Source organism: Anser brachyrhynchus (assembly GCF_964034855.1).
Source record: "Anser brachyrhynchus genome assembly, chromosome: 20".
In the NCBI taxonomy this organism is placed as follows: Eukaryota; Metazoa; Chordata; class Aves; order Anseriformes; family Anatidae; genus Anser; species Anser brachyrhynchus.
Genome location: NC_137713.1, coordinates 9,986,513 through 10,005,878, shown reverse-complemented (window position 1 = coordinate 10,005,878; position 19,366 = coordinate 9,986,513). Strand labels below are relative to the sequence as shown.

At 48.2% G+C, this 19,366-nt stretch overlaps 1 long non-coding RNA gene across 2 annotated transcripts; it reads left to right on the top strand.

The window, feature by feature from the left end:
* The first annotated feature begins 311 nt into the window (after window positions 1–311).
* Window positions 312–17,408, top strand: LOC308180676. 2 transcript variants are annotated; one of them, XR_013941117.1, is made up of 4 exons: window positions 312–7,183; window positions 8,232–8,769; window positions 8,900–10,249; window positions 10,855–17,408. It is a non-coding gene; the product is annotated as an uncharacterized lncRNA (long non-coding RNA). The 2 variants fall into 2 exon arrangements; XR_013941118.1 differs by having other exon boundaries at window positions 8,229–8,769.
* The last annotated feature ends 1,958 nt before the right edge of the window (window positions 17,409–19,366 follow it).

Genomic DNA, 19,366 nt, shown 5'->3' with positions numbered 1-19,366 from the left:
ATTATAAAAGCTGAGAAAAAAAAGAAGAGATAAATCACCTTTAATAGGTAGCATATGGCCAAAAATAAAATAAAATTAAAAAAAAAAAAAAAAGCCAGAACCAAAGTCAAACTTCCTTGCCTTGTGAATTTACTTTGCAAGTTTCCTTGTTTACCAACACACCAGAAGCAGCTCACAAAGGAATTAACTCCTCACATCAGGGATGACATAAACAAACATTATTCCACCAGATTAAGACAGGAGCATTTGCAAACACCGCAGAGCGCTCAGCTGGGCACACATGGTGCCTGCAACCCCAGCACCTACCCGCGCTCTCTGCAGACAGAGGCTGCACCCGAAGGGTGCTAGGTTCAGAGGAGCAGCAGCAGCAATTAATTTGGCAACTGAGACGGGTTTTAGCAGATGCTGGGCTCCATCCACAAGGCTAACCAGAAGAAAAATCCCATGAGTCAATGGGTTTCTTCCTCCACCAGATCTGAATTTAGGCAGATAATTAGAGTTCTAATTTATTTATTGCTCATTAGTTTTTTAAGGCTCTGATCTTGTAAACACTCATGTGGTTGTGTTTATTGCTATGGTTTCAATTGTTGCACAAAACTGTTTCAAAGTTCAATTGCTATGTTTTTCTTTCCTATGGAATCGTGTCCTATGAATATACCCCATTTAAAATTAAAATTAAGCAGTGATTAACAACTATTTCCCAAATCAAGAGGGAACAAAAAAGCCCTACTGAGGCAACACAAAGCTGTATGGCTTCTGACAAATCTGCATGTTCCACACTCCTTATCCCATTGGGGTGTCACTGGTGGAAAGAGGAAAACTCACAAAAATGTTCATTTCCTCGGAAAGGTGTGTTTTTCAGTTTAAGATAGCTTTGCAGAAAATACCTTACCATCAATCTAGAATTGGTTTTCTCAGAGCATAACAAAACATACTACAGCTCATACATATACACAAATACAAAGAGGCATAAACACAACACTTATTAAATCCTTGATTATTAATATGTTTATTTGCTAAACATCACTGGCTTCAATACAAACACACCTTGAAAATGAGCACAAAGGAGCTTTGCTGCTCTGACAGATGCCAGGAGCAGCTGCAGGACCCTCTGCAGAGCTCCTGATGCTCAGCACCCTCCTGCTCCCAGGTGAGGCTTTCTAACCCCATCCTGCACAAGGGTGAGAGATACTCCACCTCCTTTAAAACCAAGCCTGGAGCAGAGAAGGTCTCAGCAAGAAGACAGCAGGAATAGCCCTATTTGAGGCAAAGCTTCAGAGGGTGTTGTATGGTCTTGTTCTCCCTGGCAGCTACCAGAGAAACAGGAGGCAGCCAGTCACGGCGACAAGCTGGTGAAGCTCATCAGGTGCGTTAGGTAGAGGAGGTGTAATGCTGGAGATGGTGCTCTCAAACCCTCCCATTAACTCCTGCCAGAGTTGTCTGCCTGTTCTTTCCTGAAGATAGAGCGGAGGCTTGCAGTGTCATCACTGGACAAACAAGATCCATGGCTGTTGCTTTTCTAACCCCTTTCACCTTCTCTTTTCCCTCCACTGTGACTCAAGTTGCACCTGAAGTCCACGTGGGGCAGACACTGCTCCAGTTTTTTTTGCCCTCTCATGCACTTCCTCAAGTCCCTGGGCAGCGTTTGCTCTCACGTGGCAGCACACATTTCTCTGCACGCTCCGTGATTTGCATTCCTGCATGGCCCTGGCTGGGCTGAGGAGCCCTGTGGTGGTGCCATTCTATTTCTGGATCTGTTGGATCCTCCCCTGGGTGTACTCCAGGCTGTTGAGCCCTTACCTGTGCACCAGGGATCGTGCACTGGTCCTTTCCCTTGGTTATCTGAAGCCACTGGATGGGAGCACTCAGCATCTGGCTTTGCCCTGTGCTCTGCCACCAACAGCAAAGGTGCAGGGAGACCCAGGGTTTGTTTGTTTTGCCTGGATGGCTGGTTCCCAGAGGTTCAGCTCCTTAGGAGAGCTCAGCAGCCAGCCCTGCCCATGCTGATGTGAGGGCTGAGCTGGCTGGAGAGCTCAGCATCTATGCGCTGAAGGCTCTTGAAACCATGGGATTTTCATCTGGTACCTGAATCAGAGCCAAACTCCTTCTGCCATCTGTCCCTCAGCGCAGGAAAATGCTGCCCTTCATCTCTCCAAATGAAATTCTCCCCCCATTACACTCAGGACGTTTGCTTTTAGCTTTGACCTAACATCAGTATTTCTCCCACTCTGCCTCCACGCCCCACCAGTCAAACTGGGACTGTCACACCTTTCCTTTCACTGCACCTGGTTCCTGAGCTCTCACGGTGTGCTCAGCAACAGCATCTGCTGCTCTCAGCTCTTCTCAACACTACCGTGGTGAGAAGTGCTTTAAAACATTCCTTGACAAATTTAGATCTCTTTCCAGGGGACTCCTCAACCTGCTCCTGGGATTCATCCAGCAGAATTAATTTGTCTGTAAATTAATCCACAAAACTGCTGGTACCCCTGGGGACTTATTGATAAAATATAAAGTTGCAGATAACATCTTTGCCAATGTTCAGCAGTATCGATGCTGTTGTCTATTTTATTTTCTCTCTCATAATCTCTTCTTGTCAGTCTTTTAGGTGGAACTAGCATTTTTGTCCTAATTAGACAATTACACATTATGATGCACTAATTTGTTAACCTATGTTCACAAATCTTTTAATTACAGCAGTCGTCTTTGATGTGCTGTTATTATTCAGCTATGGCAGTAAACAATTCAACAGCTAACTGGAAGGAACTCATTATTTTCTGAGAGACATTGTCATTATTTTTCAAAGTATTCTTTTTCCCTAGAATACAGACGCAGAATAACCAAAGAAATACACAGAGAGGACGGTTACAGAAACCAAACACTTTGTTCCACCATATCAATAGCTATTATTGAAAACAGATTTTTTTTCAGCATAATGTCATCCGCACATACTGGGGACTTATCCTTCACACTTGTAACTCCCAAGGTTTGAGGCAGCCGGCGTGGTGAGGAAGGTTTGTCTGGAGGCAGCAGCAGGTACCAGGCATGCAGCCCTGCGCCGTGCAGCCAGGTCTGTGAGCACTGCGGTTATACGGGACACAACCACACAGAAATGTTTGTGCTCATTTCTAAAGGTGCAATGAGGACTCTGTATCCTGACATCTCTTAGGTACCTTTAAGGAAGGTATTTAGCCCTTTTTGGGGGGTCCTTATCTCTTGCTCAAGTGCAACATAGCAGGGGAATCCTTTTTTTTTTTCAATTACTGTCCTTGAGCTGCCTTTAATCTTTGTAAGCATTCTGTTCATATTGTCAAGCACTTCTCCCCCTCTGCTGCAGGGATGCACACCTTTGGGGTTCCCTGCTTGCGGTGATCAGTCACTTGTCTGGATTTGGTGTTCTCCCAGAGTCCGATCCTTTTGGTGATGCTGCAGATACCCCCACAGCTACGTGCATGCACCCGGTGTGGCACTGAACCCAGCACACCCCATGCAGCCAGGCTCAAGCCTTTCACAGCAGCACGTCCTCTGCTTCTCTCCCATAGGAAGGCAGCGTGTGCAGATTTTTTTTAAGCTAATTAACTATATAAAACTATCAAAACTGTGGAGGCTTGTGCTTTATCACCGAGAGCAGCGTGAAGGGGCCACTGGCCCGTTACAGAGCCAGACCCCAGGTTTTGGATGCTCAGATCTGGGAAAGATTTTCTCCTGACTTTGCACCTCTCAAAGGCACTCCAAGAGCCACTGACACCTCTTAAGGGCATAGGAAGGGGAAAGGAACGTGTAACCAGACCATCTGTTGTAACACCACAGGTCATTATAGTTTTCAATAAATTATTTTTAGCCCAGGCAGTTTACCAACACACAAGCACTGCTACACACTTTCTGCTGGAAGAAGAAAGCAATAGCCTTTATTGAGAGCTAGAAAGTAAATGGCAGAAAATAGTGTTGGGTCTCCAAAGCAAAATCAGCTACCCCTTCTTGTTGCTGGCAGATGTTTTCCTAACCTGTTGTTAAAGAGCTGTGATGATGGCGTTACGCCCTCCCCAGCAATCTCCTCCGGTGCTGAACTCTTCCTGCCCTCAGAGCACTTTCCCTAATGTGTAATCTGGGTCACCTTTGTGGCAATTTAAGGCCATTATTTGTTGCCCTACCACTTCCCTGGAAGAAAGGAGCAGAGCAGACAAGATAAGAGCAAGAAGACGGCAGCATCCACTCCGTTTCCTGGGGGGTGAGCCCGCGCTGACCTTCCTGCGGTTTCCAGCTTGTTTCATTCCTCGTGCTCTCGTTACGTACTGCCATACTCTGCTTTCCACTCCATAAAGCCCAGCGGCAAACGCGCCTTGGTGAGACGATCAACGAGAACTTGGAGGGTTCATTTTGTCGCAGTTTTAAAATGTCAGATTATTCTGCATAGCCACATTAGTACCGTTAGCTTTAATATACTCGATGCCTAATCCGCCAGGGCTTCTTTATTGACAGGCTGCATCTCTATTTGAGCTTGAATAAACTCATGCATAAAATGTTATCAGCAATGACAGCTGAAAAGAGGTCTATTGCTCTTTAAATTTTTGATGGGAGGCAAGCATTCTGTCATTTGTGATAGCATTATATGTAATCCAACACAACAACTTGATAGTCTGATAGAACAACATTCCAGCTTCCCCACTACCATTGTAAAGGGATGCTGTGTACAAGCTGCTGCTAGACGCACTAATATCAGCACTGGCAGCTGGAAAAGGAGTCATGCTTCTCTCCTTACATTTCTAGCAAACACCCCTTTCCTTTATTGATTCTTCTTGGGGGTGGACATCTTCTTTATCTGCCCCAAATTCCTGATGAAACTGGGCTGGTTTGTGAACTCGTTACAAGATAATGGTGCATGTGACTCCTGCATTTTGGTGCTGTGCGCTTGTGCTGCACCCTGAGCCATGGGGCAAAGGCTCTGCCAAGCCTTTGCTCTCTGCACACTGCGATCCCAGTCATGTTAAGAAGTGTGACGTGCTAGTACAGAAGCCAAATATTGTGACGGCTATTGGTTTATTTATTGAATTATGACTTTTTATATTGCAATAGCTTAACTGCTTGAGGTCAGGCAATTCAGAAATTAACTCCAAGTTAATTCTCATGAGAAGAAGATCAATACACGGGATAAAAGATATCCATTGGATTATGAACAGTTCATGTACTGAAGAAATATCTACTGTGCTTTTTCTTTAAGTGGCCTTGATTTTCACTCCTTTATACCTCTTCCATGCTAGTATAATTGATTTAAGTCGATGAAAATCCAGTGGAGCAATTCAGTTTAATTTAGCTGAGCTGCACCAGCATAAAACTGGAATGGCAGAGCGGACCAGCGTTAACATCACAGCTTTGGCATTAACATCAAGGGCCAGTTTCTTTTTTCACATACTCCACTGCATATAACAACAGTAGTAAGCAACCAAGTGACACTGAGAGATACCTAAAGCTATGCTCAAATGAAGGAGCACGTTTTAATATTGCACCGTATGTTGCTAAGCCAGCTGTCAGACAAAACTTACAGGCAGGTGGATGCCAGCTCTGTTCTGTGAACAGCTGAGGTGTAAGCAGTTTTAAGGCACAGACCTGCGGAGGAGGCTGCACTTCACCTGATCTCTGGCCATAAGGGAGCATTACGATGGCCTCACCCGACCTGTGACAGAACAGAAATCCCCAAATTTCACATGAAAGCTCTCCCTCTTCACAGTCTGTGGATTGTGGTCCCACTGCCTTTGGAAATCAAATGCTGTTTTCCCCTGATTGCTCCTGCAGTGGGAAACGGTGGGGAGATCTGAGCTTCTGGAATCAACTGGAATTTTTCTAATAAGTTTGAGTCCAGTTACTGTGCATAAAAACAATTTTCATTTCTGTGGTGTGTTCTTTTGCAGGGCTTCCTGAGGCCTTTGCTGAGATAGGTGCTGGTTAGGTTCTTATATTGCTCTAATTCACAGTCTCTTGACAAACTTCTTGGGTCTGGAAACACAACCGTGTGAGTGATATAAGTAAATGCGTAAGTAAGTGTCAGCAGTTAATAGAGGTAAATTAATGGTTAATCAGACCACACATGCATAATTAGTTCCAGGTCCTAGGTTGAAAGTAATAAAATACTTCTGTTCTAAGAGAAAAATTGCAGTTATTAAGATAATCCCGCCGTGTTGTAACCAAACCCCTGGCTCCTCCGTACCTCTCACCAAGCCGATGGCCAGGAGCCACGTCCACCAGCACCAGGGACCGCAGCGCTCAGCCCTGTACCCACCCTGTGCTCGGGCTGAGCCTCAGGGCTTGTCCCTCCGAAGCTCTCCTGAAAGCCTGTGATTGTGGAATAAGGGTGTTGGTGCTTGTGGTTGGAGGTTATCTCCCTGTCTTCCTGGATGCTCTCCCTGTGGGGTGAGGAGCAAGCTGTGCCCTGATGCCCATGGCTCACGGTGCCTCTGAGCAGCTCTCCTCTGGCAGCGTTTACCAAGCAGGCATCTACTGAAATCCTTTGGGCTAAGATTGCAAAAAGGGTCTTTGTGATTCTCTGAGAGCTAAATTGCTTAATTCCAGCTCAGCGAGGGCCACTACATTAAAACAACCTCTCTGTTTTAAATGTCAAGAACAAGGCCTTTTGCTGGAAGATCGATAGAAGCACGGGAAGAAGTATTTTCAGTTTTGCATCCTTCATTCATCATTATCTTCATTACTTGCTGGTTGCGAGGCTGCCCCCAGCCACGCAGGAGGGACTCTGGCTGCTGTCTCTCTTGTGTCTCCTCTGCTGCTGGAATCTGTCCCACCTCCCGCTCCAGCCTGGGTGGGACAATGGTGTGGGGAGCAGTGGCTTTGTGACAGCAGCGAGGTCTCCAGGCTGGGCAAGAGCTCCGGGGACAGGACTGTCAGGTGTCTACACCCGGGTCTGCTGGGGGAGCCCCGTGCACCAAGGTGCTCGCTAAGGGCAGACTTTTTTGGCCATAATTTGTCTTCGCTGTTGTTATTAAAATGTAAAATAGGAAATTGGAGTCGAGGAAGGAAGTCGGGAGAGCTGGATACATGCAGTGACTCCAGCCTGGAAGCTCCCTGCCTGCTAATGAGGCATGAAGCACCACGTGGCTTTGTAATGCAGAGCTCACTACTAGATGAAGCTGGACAGCTTGCCTTCCTGGGGGAAACCAAGTGGTAACTGTGAGTTAAGGTAGGTGCCCGAGCGGGTTTAAGAAAGGAATGAAACCTGTGTTAGGGGCAAAAAAAAAAAAAAAAAGGTTAGGAAAATTCTTAATGGTGTGAAGCCTTACTCGGGCTTAAATGGCTCCCTCTCTTCGCATGCTGCTGAAGCAAATCCTCTGCTTATCACCAGCTCCAGCTATGGGGAAACTTCACTTTACAAATGGGCTGGTCCCTGTCTTCCCTAACAGCTGCCGTCTGTTCTGCTGCTGACCACGCTGGCATTTTGTATGGCGCAGAAGACACTTACTCACGATGTAACTACCTGTAACAGCAGCTGAGAGATCTGAGAGAGAGGCCAAAGATGCATATTTAACTGTGGACAGCTTTTAATAGTTCTTAAAATGCCTTTTCAATGAGAACTTAACTCGGGAGTTCAAATAAATGGAGTGAATACTGTGATTTCATCTCTCCTAATGTGCATCCCAGCCTGGCTCGAAGAGTCTGGCTATTTCACTTCAAACGCCTTTGCATTCACGGGTTAATTTTTGAATGGTGGTGTTTTAGGTCTTATTTACACTGTATATTTTCAGTAAACACACATCAACTCCAACGATCTTAATTAGAGTCTTTGGAAAAACCCAATATGCTATAATTCTTCCGCTGAGGTCTATATGGAAAACAAGTAACATATTTCAAATGTAGTGGTAACAAACAAACAAGTGTGCATAGCCCCAGTATATCCACCCAGTATATACACACACACTTCCCTAATATGCTTGCTTAGACTTTACAATCTGTTTATTAATTCCTGAATAGACTTGATATGCCCTCTGGAAAAAATACTAAAATAATATCTCTCAATTGGCTTCACTGTTAGCATGCCTCTAATTAACTAATGTACACCTCCACTTGCTATTAGTTTCATGATTCTTAACACCAGAGTTGTTAGGTGCCAGCTATAAAAAAATTTAACAGCTCTCCCGTTACCACTTTTCTCCTAAGTACATGAAAGTGCCTTCACATATTTGACCTTTCCCTTCCCGACTCCCACATTTTAACCCTTCTTTCCCAAGAAGCAGCCAAGCATCTGCTGCCTGCTGAAGACGCAGCATCCCTGAGGCTCAGCACAGGGCTTGTACCCCCCCAGCGTGGCTCTGAGGATGTAGCCCCCGACTGCTGCCCCCTGAGGAGAAAAGCCCAGCAAAGACCACCGCGCTTCTCAAATGAGAGATGTTATGGCAGGAGCTGTCAGTCAGGTGTTAAAATATCCATCCCCCTTCCTCTCCAAATGCACCAGTAACTCCTTGGCCAGCCCACAGCCTAACACCCACTAATCACCAGGAAGGCAAGAGCAAATCCACGGGATTATTTTCCTTTTTCAAGGTAAGCAGGATAATGTACTCAGCTGGAGGCTGGCCACGAGGCTGACAAATCTGCCGCACAAGCCGCACCCAGCAATTAAAGAGAACATCCCTGTCAGATGGGATCAGTTCAATCACCACTATCGCAGTGACCCTCCGGCCCAGCGCTGAACTAGTGGCCAGAAAAATGACTTGGAGGGAAGGATGCCCTGTCCTGAGCAGCTCCTCCTGGACACCACGCCTGCATCTGGAGGTTGGTGAGCCAGGCACTGCCAAGGCTGTAACAGCTTGGGCTGGCTGGTGGAGCTGGCTGAGACTACATGCCGGAGGGGCATGGCTTTGGGCCACCATCATTACATACATTTTCCTCTTATAATTCACAGATGATGAAAATTCTGATTTTTACCCATTCATTCAAGAAAGAAAATCTTTCCTGTCCAAGCAGAAAGCACAGGCAGAGCCATTTCCACTGACCTCTGATGCTGTGAGCATACTGCATGCCATTGGCAATTTTTGTCCATTTGCAAAACAAAGCCCTAAATCCATCACGGTGCACGCCAAAGGAACTGGTCAGTGCAAGAACTGCCCCACAGGGCTGCGCTAACTGGCTGCCTTGCTCAGGACCCTGCCTGGTGGGAGATGCTCGGAGCAGAGCGAGGGGAAGGTGCAGCACGGGCTCTTCTTTTACCCCCCGGTATCGCTGCACGGTGTATGGCATTTTTTGGCCAGACACGTTCTGCAGCAGCTAATAGACCACTGGATGTATCTTGCCTCTTTGGGACATCCTGCATAACATCCCACAGCAGCCTGTTGCAGCTCAACAACGCAGGTGTGAAAAAACACCTCCTCCTGTGACAGTGTTACTTCATCAGTGACAAAGCCTGGCAGGAGCTGAAAGCCCTGGAAATGAGATCTTTGAGGCCTTTTGCCAGGAAACTGGCACCTGAGGGCTACATCCATCTACCTCTGGAAGCAGTCCCTGATCCTCTGGTCAAAGGATGGGAATGGCTCCCACCTGCTTGGTGCAAAGCCAGCTGTCCTGGGAGTTACCAACAGATCCTCCCCCAGCCCTGTGGAGTGTCTCTGAGGCCTTAAAACATAATTCTCTGCTTTTTTTCCACTGCCTAAGACAAGGGGAGTCTGGTACCTGGTGTGACGCTGGATGTGCCTGCTGTCCTTGTGTGGGAGGGCTCAGCAGCGTGTGAGAGGCTGGGCTGGCACCACGCTGTCTGTGCCACTTCACGGGGCTGCTCCCCATGGCAAATCCTCCTCAGCATCGCCCCTGGCTCAGAGCTCTGTGTCCCCAGAGCTGAGCCAAGGCACAGGCACATGCACGCAGAGTGCGGACGATCGAGGGACCAGCACTGACATGCAAACCGGGCTGTGAAGATGCTCAGCATCACAGACCCACCCAGGAGTGTCCATTGTGACACCTCGGGAGTCACTGGAACATTAGAGGGACGCCACACCTGCTGGGGAAAGCACCCATAAGTCGCAGCCCCCTGTGACAGCCAGGAGGTGTAACTGGCTGCAAGCAATAGCACATGAAACAGGCAGACAGGTGTCACCAACCCAGCACAGCACGAAGCCAAATCCGGCTATTCAACAGTCAGGATTTAAGGCCAAAGCAACAGCCTCAGAGGGAAGTTGGCTCTCCCCATTCGAAGCCACTTCCTGACGTAGGCTTTGGATGAAGGCCTTGCCACGTGTGCCTGCGTTGCTGCTATCCACAGGTGAGAAGTGTGCCTAATGGGGGAGAAGAGTAATCTCATTTTATATGACATGATATTAGCAACAGCTTATTCCTGTGACTGCTCAGGGGGCTGGGCAGGTTGCATGGTTTTTTCATGGTATGTATTAAGCCCAAAGTAAACAACTAAAGCAGCAAACGTTACCGGGGAAAGGCCGACAGGGAGCAGGGAGAGCAGCAGGAAGAGCAGGAGAACACAGAGATGGGGGTGGCAGGTGCCAGGAGGCTGGCACACAAATGGAAAACCCTGGGGAAAAGAAAGAGGCAAAGAGGACAAGGAGAGGAAAAGGATGAGTGGGCAACAGCAGGGCCTGGTTATCCCAGCATGAAGGACAGGCGTCGTGCAGGGTCACAGAACCGCAGTCATGGCCTGGCTGAGGTTAGGAGGCACCTCTGGAGGTCCCTGCTCCAGGCCCTGCTCCAGCAGGCCCACGTGGAGCAGGCTGCCCAGGGCCCCTCTGCTTCGGGCCTTTGCTGCCCTGGGTGCTGCGGCCTAGTCCTGCTCCCCTCTGGCACCCACTGCCTGTGCTCGGCCTGTGCTCGACCCCTTCCCACAGCCATTTTTATTCTGTTGTGTTTCTTTACAAGGGACTTTCAGTGAATATACAGCTGCTCTGTAGAGGTGAATTGATTGAAGCCCTTACGAGCAGATCTGCAGCCGGTCACCACTGGCTTTCTGAGACACGAGCTTGTTGTTCGGCGTTTCGTCCCGTAGTGCCAGCACTGGTGGCAGGCAGATGGGATATGAGCAGGAGGCCCCTCCACAGCAGGACGCCTCTGCTCTCACCAAACCTTGCGCCCTGGAGGCTGAACCAGCTCCGGAGGATTCCCCTGATCAGGCCTTAAAAAGATGACCCCAGTGCAGAAGAGGAACAGCCGCTGCGCTTGGGTCCACAGACTTGCCTTGTTCCTGCTGTCAGCACACACCAGCTACGCTGTCATTTAGCAAAATAGATCAATAATTAGCTGCTACTGCTTAAAAGCAGTTAAAAAGCACATTATTTGTGGTTTATTACTTACAGTTAGTAATATAATAAAATTAAAATAACATAAACTAGTGATGTGGATGTCTTGGGAGCTGAAATTACACAGACGAGAATTGACTTTGCACATTAAAGGACTCCAAGGAGTGGGAAATGTTGTTTTTCTGTCCTCAAGTGAGCAAGAGAGCAGGAGACCTCGTGGGCTGCTCTTGCCACAGGGACATCACGAGTCTTCTGCCCAGAGCACGCTGGCAAGTTACCTGTGATGCTGATGGTCTGCCAGTGATGGAGCAGCACCATTTGTGGATTGCCTGCCTATGGGTTAAGTTCTGTAGAGAACCAAAATGAACTGCTGTGTCACAGGGAGCAGCCAAATAAACCAAATCCCAGCCAGGCCTGGCATTCCCCAAGGACAAGGGAAGTCTCTCATTCCCTTTCCCCAAAAGTTCCGCCCTTGCTCAGACATCTCTGACTGCTGAATCCTGTGCAGAAGTTGGAAAATATCTTGGTTTTCCTTGTTTAAGAAGGTGAGATTTGCTTTGTCCACAAGGGAGACCCCCCATCTCCTTCGCCACCATCTCTGTCTCCCTTCAGGCTGGCCCTGTGGTCAATGGACCCCTTCTGCAGACGGATTTATTTGTTTTTTGCTGTTTGCCTCCATCCCTAGCTGTAAAAGTTGGGTTTGTTTTTTTCCTGTGTCACCTGCAAGCTCACAAATAAAACCCCATGCAGCAGTTTCTACCCACTCTTTGGGCATGCAGAGGTCAGCCACAGCTTTGGTTCCCATTCTTAAAGCACACTGAACACATGTTATGGAAGTGATAAGCATCAAGGAAATGCTTTATAAAAAAACGTTGGTTACTGGTGTGCAATTTCAGGGAAAAAAGCTTTTTTTCCTCCCTGATGTCAGGGATATCAGAAGAGGAACAGACCAATTAGGGCTATGGCCTGGTCCATTCCCTCAAGGTTTTGTGCAGGGTAGCATATGACAAGAAAGCAGCACCGTTTTGTATTCATCTGTACTTGTGTGGAAATATTAGGGAAGTAACTCCTTGTGGAGGAGCAGTCCCCACATGACCCATCTGGGATACAAAGGCATGTGGAAGGCCCTGAGCTCCTGGTCCTTGCTGTGATGCTTCTCTCCAGCCATCACACGCCCTCGCTGTGGCATCTTGCCAAAATGAGTTGCTCTGAGCATATTCCTCCACCAGCATCCCACTGAAAATACCTGGGGGAATCATTCAGTGGTCCTTACAGAGCGACACCGCTGGTTTACTGTAAATTAGAGCCACAGTATCCACGGAAAGCAGAATCCATGAAGGCAAGAAGAGATGGGTGTGCTCAGACTGGATGGGGTCCCATAAAACAAGTGAAGGTGTCAAACACAGAAAGCAGGGAGGGGGGGACATGATCCTTCCTCCTGCTGATGGTGCAACAATGAAGCGAGAAGCCTGGGATGGGTTTGGGACCTGACAGCCACAGCACTAAAAGAAGGATGGGGAAAATTTAGGATGGCTATGTGCATCCTAAGCCAGGTCTCTGTCTATGTGGGGCTCAGCACTGCTCTGAGCCGGTCCGTGCAGGAGCCTCCTCTGCTCCCCATCAAAATCACATCAGCTGCGCCACTCAGCAAAATGAGCTGAGCCTATCCTGGGGCAAGCAGAGCAGAAAGGCAGCATGGACCCCAAAGAGCATCAGGACTGCAGGGGGAACGTATCTGTAGGGCACAGAAAGGCTGGATTATGGTATCTATGGCTCTTTGAGGCTGATCTCACAGGCACATCCAGCCAGCCAGAAAGAGCCTCTAAAGCACCGCATAAACCCAAAAGGCACGAGGCAATTAAAAGCAAGACTGAGGGCATGCAGTTATTGTTCAGACACGAGAAAGCGGTGGCAGCTCCAAAGCATTGGTGCAGCCCCACTTGGAGCTGCGTGGCCACGGCATGGGGCAGGGGACAGCCACAGGTCTCGTGCTGCCCGCAGCCACCAGCCCCACCTGCCTGCCACCACCTTGGCGCTTCTTGCAATGCCTCGCTCCTGATGTGAGCCACAGTAGCTGCCTTCACCTTTCCAGGGGAGGTCTTGCTGGGGTTCGTGACGTGTTTTTAATTACAGGCATCAACATAAAATGCTCCTGCACATCTAGAGCAGCGTCTCGCTGCCACCCCCTTCCTCTTTCTCAGTATCAGAGGCCAAACCACAATGGGGGCCATTTTTTGTTCCCTATCTTTACAGCACTTCTTCCAGTAGCACATAAAACAAATTAGCCACTTAGGCCATTATTAGGCACTTAAGGCCTTTTGATGTTTATGATTTATAACAGCAATTTGCACTTACGTAGCATGTCTCAGCAGTGGCTAACACAGCGCTGAAGGCGCTTTGCATTTCAGCCGCGTCTTCCCTCCGCAGCTCTGGAGAACCTCACGAGGGGGGACACTCATGGTGCTGTCCTGACGTGTGGGTCCCCAGCCCTGGGACATCTCAACATGTGGGAGCCCGGTTGTGTCTATGGGCACTGTCGAGTCCACACCCAAAAGAAATCCAGGTCTCCTTGTGTCTCCAGAGACAGAAAGCCAACAGCTAGTGAGATGCTGCAGGACTCTTTGGCTCTGGGCATGGCTTATGTGCTAGTGCAAGCAGAGGGCTGCAGTACAGAGACCCCAAAACAGCATCACCTATAGCTTTCCCTCACAGTAGATTTACAGGTTACCTGGGAAGTATTCTCCTCCTATCCAAGGATCTTTATTTTCTCCCTCATTCTTTGGCAGCTCGCTACAGCCTGCCTGAGCTCAGAGGGGGGCCCCGGGAAGGAGCTGTCACCAGCCTGGGGGGGAGGCAGATCTGAGCCCTCTCTCTGGGCCTGGCCACTTTCCCCCATGGGAGATGATTTGTTTGAGCTTCAAGTTCCTCCAGAAAAGAGATGACTACGTCCTTGCTTTTCCTTACAAGGATGCCCTCATGGGTATCAGCTTCTTCAGAGGGTTTTAAGTCCGAGGCTTTATCCAAGGGCAGAGCCAGCCTGGATTTCTGCAGAGGGTGCAAGGTGGGAGTGCAGATTTGCAGTGGGGTGGTGGGAGGGGAGAGCTGGAGCTGGGGTTGTTGCTGCTGTCATCCCCACATGAAATGCTCCACAAGTCAAGGAGAAACATCTCAGTACCTTCTCTGATGCACACCTGCTCTGCTCTTTCCTCCTGGCCACCCCTTGGCTGCCCTGGGAGTTGTTTTCCTCCTTGCATGGGCTCGGAAACAGCAGAAATAAACATGCTCTGAGCCAGTTTGCCAGGATACAGGTCTGATGGAAACTGCTTATGATGCAAACTCATTATCTGTGAACATGCCCTATTTCTTGGGGATGTTTTAGAAAATTAAACATGCTGTCAAGTCAAAAGTTTACCTTTATGCAAATCAAAATGTCAACATCTGGCAGGAGGACTCGAGGATTTTATAAGCCTGTCTGTAGCAGGGGGCTGCCTTCTATATTTTATTTTTTCCCAGACACTCGTCATCGTACGCATTCTAAGCACATCCCGAAGTAATTTTCCTAGTAAAGGCAAATGTAGAAAGCTAAGCGTTAAATGCTCTTTCAAAGCCACCAGGAATATCAGTGTTTACTTGTTTTCTGGTCTGTAACAGATGCTGGCATTCAACATTCAGAGTGCCTCCGGAAAAAGAGGAAAAAAAAAACACACAACAAAGATTGCCATGACAAGGTTAGCAAATGACAATTATTTGTCAGTAAATCTTTCTCTCCCCTCAGCGAAGCTGCTCCATATGAGTGAGCAACGGGCGCATCGCTGCACGCGGAGGCTGGTGCTTGCTGCGGGCAGCACTCGCTTTGCGCTGCATCCTCATCCTCATCCTCATCCTCATCCTCATCCTCATCCTCATCCTCATCCTCATCCTCATCCTCATCCTCATCCTCAACACGGCCCCATGCCACGAGGTGTGCCCACCAAATGTGACCAGCTCCAGCAGCCTTTGGTGGGCCTGGAGGTTTAGTTTTGGGAAAACTGGTAGCAGTGGCCACCCTCCGGGATATTTTTCCCTAACACGGGCAAAAATCACACAAACATCATCAGTCCTGAATCAGCATAATGCCGATGGGTTTAAGGGAAATTTCAGAGATATCTGTGAATATCTATATTCACACATGTATACACATGGAGGTCGCAGTGTTAAGCAGCGCAAGTGCATGGCCCCTCTGGCTGCTACCAGCACAGCTTGCTGGTGGCTGATCCTGCGAGGCTGTGACCAAGTGTGCTACACTACAAACGTATTCAAACTGGTGGGAAATGCAGGAGAAAGCATCTCTTTTGTGAAGCCTGGCAATGTACAATTAGCTCAAAGCACCACGCATATAAATAAAAAGCAATGGACATGCACATAAACAAAATCTATTGCGTGTCCTGCTTTTCGGAGTCAAGCACTATGCTGGGAAAACATTGCCTCTTCATCAACTTTTATCTCTTGCAATCAATTCACTGGGCCAACCACGAGGCTTTAGAAAAAAGTACTCAGACTTTCCCAGGTTTTGCTGTAAGACCTGGCAGCTCTTCCCCGCAGTGCTGACGCTGGGTTTGGGAGTGAGCATGGGACAATGCAGACTGGTCACACCCCTGCCACCGCTGCTGGGGACAGGGAAATGCCAGCCCCACAGTTTTTCCCAAGTCCACAGCTCAGCACAGAAGCACCATGGCACCAGCAGAAGGGAATACACCACCACAAAGGCACTGTGTTTATAGGGCATTTTGGTAGTGAAAAGTGTGTTTTTTTCCCATTGTGGCTATAAATCTATAGGTAACCTTCTTTTCACTACTACGAGGAAAATGCTCCTTTATGAAAAATGGGAAGTGAGGAGCAAGCAAGCTGATGAGGGATATTATCCCTGAAGGAGGCTGGAAGACATTGGCACAGGCAGGAAACCCTTGGGCAGGTTTCAGAATTGATTTTGCCTTTTTCAGACACCGAAATGCTCCAAATAGAGGCAAACAGGCTTTGCACACTGGGAATACACTTGTCTTACAATATGGGGTGGATCACAGGGAACAAAGGGGGTTTTGCTGAGCTGCAGAGGGGTCAGCAGCAGCTGTTTGACTTGCTCTTCTCCAGCTGTTGCGTATCCATGTATCACCACTTCAGGGGACTAGCATGCACAACATGTGGTGATGTGTAACAGGGCATATTTTTGGCTGGTTTAGCCCAGGAGGCAGAACTGAGCACACGTCATCATCAGCTTCTCCAGATGTTCCTGTGGCTTCTCTAGCTTTGATGGTTATTAATGATAATGGGTCATATTCTGGCTGCTTTCAAAACCTCCAGGCAAGATCTGGGCTTGGCTCTGCCGAGGGCTTCCCAACCAGAAATGGGCTGCCTGCGTCATGCAGGGCTCAGACTGCGAGGGGAATTCATCCCTCATCAGTAGGCCACCATGAAGTCATCTCCACTTTCTGCTGCTAGACCCAGCACTGGAAAAACAAGGCTCAGGTCACCTTCCTCACCAGCCCCAGCCCTTTTCCTTCCCCAGACACCAGGGTCTGGATGAGATTTGTAAGATTTGCTGCTTTTTTCCAAGCTGTTAGGGTACAGTCCAGTGACAGGTTAAAATTTCTCTGCAACCACAGGAGCTGGAAGTGGGCTTTCCGCTCTGTACCAGCAAGAGTTGGTACAGTCAAGGAGTAACATGACTGCAGGCACTGAAGCTGTATGAAAAAACATTAGAAGATGTCATAGTGCTAATAAACTGCAAGAGAAGATGAGGCAGGCACTGTGACAAGCAATATCTGAAGGAATTTCCACCTCCCAGCAGCAAGCGCGTCCCAGCACTGTGCTGATCCAGATGCTGACTAATTACCATGATGGATGATTTAAGTCATGGCCAAAAGGCAAGCTCCAGAATAACCCACTGAACTCGCAGGCAGGTTTTACGGTATCTACCATAGCAGCTTTGGCAGTGAAAGCCTACCCAGGGGGCCATGGAAAAAGCCAAAAAAATCACAGAATGGCTGAGGTTGGAGGGGACCCTGGAGATCATCAGCTCCAACCCCCTGGCCAAGAAGGGTCACCCACGGCACATTGTGCAGGATGGCATCCAGGTGTTTTGAATAGCTCCAGAGAAGGACTCTACAACCTCTCTGGGCAGCCTGTCCCAGTGCTCTGTCACCCTCCCAGTAAAGAAATGATTATCCTGAATAGGTCCCTGCAGAGGCCAAAGTTCTCCTGAAATCCAGGGTTGCCAAAGCTCTCCTGAAATCCAGGGTTGCAATCCTACTTTTTGTTCTGCTTCATTCTTGCAAGATCCTGAACTCCATCATCTCACTGACCATGAGATGATGGTCAATGAGCCAAGGCTGCCCCCAACCATCACATCTCCAACACATCTTATTTGTTTATTAATACAAGGTTCAGCAGCACACCTCTCCTCACTGGCACCTGTTTCAAAAAGTTATCGTCAGTGGTCTGCAGGAACCTCCTGGCCTCCTGCAATGATGCTTCCCATTGCCAAAGCACTACATCAGAATGCACAAAGCCTGGCTGCCGGCTGCCCCTTGGGCTGGCCACAGCCAGCAGCTTGCAGAGTGTCCCTGCCGCCACAGAGCTGCTGCAAGCATCACAAATCCAGACAGAAGAGGAGGAGGATCAGCAGCCTGAGCCACAAGAGATGGCTTTGAGGAGCTGGCAGTGAGTACGGGTGCGTGTGCCAGCCTCCTTTGTCACCGCACTGCCGTTCAGGGGAGGGAGGGAAGTCAACAAAAGCTCATGGAGAGAAGAATAATCTCTGTGTGCGAAATGAAGTTTGCAGTTGCACTGGGCTAATGGCATTCAAAGGCAACTTGTTGCACCGGCACTCGAAATAGAAAGCGTGGCAGTGAGGGATTCTTAAATTTCGTCAGTGATATCGTGGCTGTCTCACTTGGAAGAGAGGTGGATAGGGCTGCTCAGGGAGAGGAGCAGGAGAAATGGAGAAGAAAAGAAGCATAAGGGAGTTTTGTTGTGCACAAATGCTGTCCCAGAATAACACCTCTTGCAAAGGAAAGGCAGCTACCCCACAGAAGCCAGTGTTCTGCTTTGTGTCAGTGTTCAAACTGGAGCCATGAGAGTTTAGATGTCTTCTAGGAATCGGACTGGGACACAGCTGAGAACACCTCTTGATTAGATGTGCTCTCTGTGGTTTGGATCTCCAAATCTGTCAGAGCCTTTTGTACACTCAGGTCCTCTGCCTCTCCATCCATATATCATAACGCTTTTAAACACAACCTTAAACGTGCAAACCTTGGCACTGTCTGCATTTCAAAAGAGTTGTGATCCATTTGTTATTCAGCTTCAAGCAAGAGAAGACTCTGTGCCATGGAGCTTAGTGCAGTTGGGTTCCTTCCTAGATTTATAATCCATGCTTTGCTTTATACTCGGGATAAACATGATACTATTTACAGCCTCATAGCAGTCCCAGTGTTCAGGGCTTCCAATTCAGCAAAGCACTTAAGCGTATGCTTAGCATCCAGACTACCACATCAAGCACACGCTTATGTTCCCCTGACTTAACAGAGATTAGCACGTGCACTGATAACTGGAAAGATTCAAGAGATTTATGCCGTTGCCTGATTGTGAGCTTATGGCTCTGCAGTGCAGGAACCAGAATCGTCCACGTGCTTCAAATTAAGCATGTGCTCAAGTTACTTGCTGAAATCAAGGCTTTATTTTGTTATTATAAAGCAGCCAGAGACACCATATCTCCATACAAGATCATCACATAGCAGGAAACCAGCCCTAGCCCCAGCAGGAGCCTGAAGGGGAGCGGGTCAGGGTGCCAGCTCCTTCCAGAGGATGCTGAATACAAAGGCTCTGTGGGAAGTGCTTCTATTCAACACATTTAATCTCTTGGGAAAAATAACTCCTCTCTGCATCTGTGCTTGAAGCTGCTTTGGACCGTCTTTTCCCCCTTTCCTTTTCCTGGTTCACTTTGCATTTTCCTGCCTATAAGCTAACATATCAGATAATTAATACATGATCACTTCTAATAGTCTTATCTTGTAATAACTCATAATATTCACATTCAAACACATTTAGACAGGCCCATGAAGACATCAGCCTTCATCGCCTGAGTATGTCATGTGGGAGAC